A 4,327-nucleotide genomic window follows, 5' to 3' on the forward strand; every position below is an offset into this window, starting at 1 on the left:
ACTTTTTTCCAATATTTTGCATCAAGTATCAAACAAACAAGCCTTGGATCTATGTTTGACTAAGATACATGCAAATAATTATGTTTCCAAGGTTCTTATCCTATCTAGCATGGCATGGGGAACTTGAATCAAATAAAGCTATAAGAATTACTTACCTTGTAGTTGTAGTTGATTGCTTGGAGTTTTAGAGCCTAGCACCAATAGTGTGGATGCCTCAAATGGAATCACAAATCACCACAACCTTTGGAACCTTGAGAGAATAGTCACAACTATCTTGAAATCGGCCCTCTTGCTTTACTCACATCAACTATTGTGATTTCAAGAACCAAAGCCTCCTTTATATAGTGTGGTGGATTAGGGTTACATCCATGTAAACCCTAATACCCGTGTCTCTTCATTTCCATGAGATCCATGGGTTAAAGCTCCATGGAGTATCCATGGACTTTCCATGCAAGCCTAGCCCATTCCAAATAAGCATTAGCCCACACTATATAAATATAAAAGCCCATATTTAATTAGTAATACTTTTGATCTTTAAATTAATCCTAGATTAATTATAGATCAATAATAATTAAATAATATGATCTTATATTAATATATTAGAACTTATAATATATTAATAAATCATAACTTATACTATTCTCCAAAGATTATCCATAATATATTCAGGTGAAGTGCAACCCAAATGGACCATGCCGGGTCTGGTCAAGTACATACCAAATATAGTTATGGACTTAGACACTATATCCAACAGGAGATTGGTGCCAGGTTTATCACCGTATATTATTAGGGTTTTGTGGTTGGGGAAGTGAAGGCGGATGACCTTCTCGTGGCACATAATATCAGTATGGTGGGGGCTTAACCAATCCATGTCGACTAGCACATCAAAACTACTAATATTAACTGACATCAAATCTATTTGAAATTAGTGGCTGTTTAATGTTAACGTGCATCCTACGTAAACATCTTTGGTTGTTTCAGTTTTCCAATTAGCCATCTCCACCATGAAGACTTCGCTTAGCTGTTGGGGTTGTTGATTTAGAAGGTGTTTGAATTTCTGACTCACGAAACTCCGCTCAGCCCCACTATCGAATAAAATGCATGTGTAAGTGTTGTTGAGAGGAAACATACCAGTAACAACCGTCAGGTCTTGAACTGCCTCTCCTTGACCCAATGTCAGGACCCTGCCTGATCCTCCTGCACCTTGGTTGTTGGTTTTTGGAAAATTTCGCCTAAAATGACCAGTTTCTCCACATCTATAGCATCTATAACTGGCCCCGGTGTTGTTGTTGTTGTTAGGTTGTTTGTTTGGTTGGGGTTGAGATCCGCAATACCGTGTGGTATGCCCCTTGCGGATGCAGTTGGTACATTGCATTTCTCGGCACTCACCATTGTGATGATAATTACATTTACCACACTTGGGTAGAGTACTGGCGTAAGGTTTTACAGGAGTTGGTGTGGTTGAGGTTGGGGTGGCGGGGGCTGGTCTGGTTTGAGCGGTAGCAGCATGAACTGCCACTGTTTGTGGATTCTTGGAAGATCCTGAAGGTTGTCCTCCTTTCCTTTTATTTCCCGAATTCTTCTTGTTACCTTCTTCCTTCTTGGCTTCAGTCTCAGTATTTTTGGTACCTTTCATGTTTCCATGGTCATAGAGCTTCTGAGCTAGGCGTTTTCCACTACCAAAATTTTCAGGGTTTCCTACAATCACGTTCCCTTGAATTGGGGGAGTTAACCCCCAAATGAATCGTTCGATCTTCTTTCCCTCTAAGGTGGTCATTCTTGGACACAGAAGTGCTAGTTCACTGAACCTAGCGATATAAGCTTCGATATTAAAGTTTTGCACTGTAAGATTCCATAATTCCTATTCCAGCTTCTGTATTTCCCCATGGGGACGGTATTTAGCCAACAACATCTCCTTGAGTTCCTCCCACGACATGGAATTTGCTACTGGGAGTGTTAAGGCCTCAATATGGCCATTCCACCATGACAGTGCACGATCGACTAACGTACAGGCTGCGAACTTCACTTTACTCTCCTCAGGGCATTCACATATCTCAAAGATCGACTCGATCTTCTCGATCAAGCGCTTCAAATTTATCATCCCACCGGTTCCGTTGAATGTTCGGGGTTTTGCATTAGATAAATCTTTGTATCTGCAGACTTTTGTAGACCCTTGATTCATTCCATGCTTGGACCTTCCTGTTCCTTGCCCATTTCCACCACCATTGTTTCCATTATTTATATGAGCCAATGTTGCGGTGACCGCAGCCGATACTGCTTCCAGGAATGCAACAGAGTTTACCTCCAACAGAGGCGGCAGCGGTGGTGTAGCCGTGCTGTTATTTCTGCGAATGAGTCGTTTAGGCATCTTCTGTCATGGAACATAATGATGATAAGCACTTAATATTTGTTTCGACAATTTGATTTGTGCTTATAAGTGAAATCATACAGTATCAAGAAATAATAAGAATAGAACTCATAGCAGATAACAACATCACAAATAAAACACACAATTGTTTCATTACTGATAAACTTCGTAGTACAATACATGAAAATTTGCCTTTGAAAAGGCATACAATACATAGATAAAATATAATCCGTCAGCATAACGGCTCTATGAGTAGTGTAATCACTTAATCATAGAGTCGGTCCTACTTAAAATAGTAACTGAAAAGAGAGTCCAATCGATAGTGACGATGAAGAGAGCAAATCCTACTCGCGACGAACAGCATCTGGTGGTGCTGATGATGAGGTGGATTCACCCTGAAGCCTGGCCAAATGATGCTCGGTGGCACGTAGTCAGGCCTCCAATGCTGCCTGTCTCTCCTGGTAGTCCCTAACTAAAGGGTTTTGAGCATTCTAACACTCCTATGGTGTATATGCAACCCTAAATACCTTGGATCTATGTTTTCTCTATTATACATGCAAACTTGAACTTTCCAAGGTATTACCCTAACTAGCATACAATCATAAGTACTAGTTTAACAAAACTAGATAGAATACATACATTTTTGATGCAGCTTGATTCCATGGAGCTCAAGAGCCTAGTTCCCCAAGTGTGACACCTCAAATGGTTCACACAACATCACCAGCATTTGGAATAACCATGAGAAGAGATACATGGACTCTAGAAATCGGTTTGCCCTCTTGTGTATATCCTAGTGCCAATTTCACCAACCAATGGGGTCTTTATATAGTGTGGCTATTAGGGTTACACCATGTAACTTATGACTTTACCCATTCCTTATGCTCCATGGGTTTTAACCTCCATGGAGTATCCATGGGTCACCACATGGGTTAAACCCAACATAAGGAATCATGGATCATAAGCCCAAATATATAAGAATGAATGATTTACACAATCAATCCCCATATATTTAATTAGTCTCTTTTGATCACTAAATTAATTCCAAGTTAATTATTGATCAATACTAGTTAAATAATATGATTTCATATTAATATATTAGAACTTATAATATATTAATATGTCACAAATATCCTCTTCTCACAAAAGGTCTACCCAAATGTTCCGATGCCATGCAACCCAAATGGACAATGTCGGGTCGGGTCAAGTATATACCAATTATAGTTATGGACTTAGACACTAATCCAACGCTAACCACCTCCCGAGACAGTCTCTCTGCGCGCTCCACCGCAACCCTTATCACAACCATCTGATCGGCAGTCGCCTGTGCCTGCTCACCTATATCTCACGTCCTCCTGACCATCACTGGTAGGGCTCGATCCGCAGGTCCATCGTGACTAAGGTCATAATAGTCCTAGTTCATGCCGAATGGGGGACGCACCCCCTGCTGTCTGCTCCATCTCCAGATCTCATGTGCCCATAGGGGCGTAGGGCCGTTGGGACCCATCCTATACGGGGGCACCCTAGCTATGTATGGCGGATTGATGACTTCGGAGTACGGACTCCGCGTCCGAGTCATCTACATCATCATCGTCAGACTCCTCCTCCTCTGAGTCCACCACTGGTTCTGCAAGTCCCTCTTCGGGTTCCTCTTCTGGTTCCGGCTCTATCCATCCTCCGTTCCCCTGTTTGGGGAAGTAAGGATCTCCGGGAAGATGAAATCCAGCCATAGAGTCTGCACAGAACTATATGAATGCAAGAAAATCGATAGCATGCAACAATACTCCTATAGTATTTTAATTGTTTATTCATTGCCCACTATGATCACTCCCAAGCACATGTTGGTTATATTTTGAATAGATATATTAGATCGGGCTATATTTATCCCCGATACGATTACATAACTGTCCGAGTTTGACCACGATGTTCAACTCCTTTAAAGACTTTTATTGTTTCTTATCA

The sequence above is a fragment of the Lactuca sativa genome, chromosome 7, assembly GCF_002870075.4.
Source record: "Lactuca sativa cultivar Salinas chromosome 7, Lsat_Salinas_v11, whole genome shotgun sequence".
Lineage (NCBI taxonomy): Eukaryota > Viridiplantae > Streptophyta > Magnoliopsida > Asterales > Asteraceae > Lactuca > Lactuca sativa.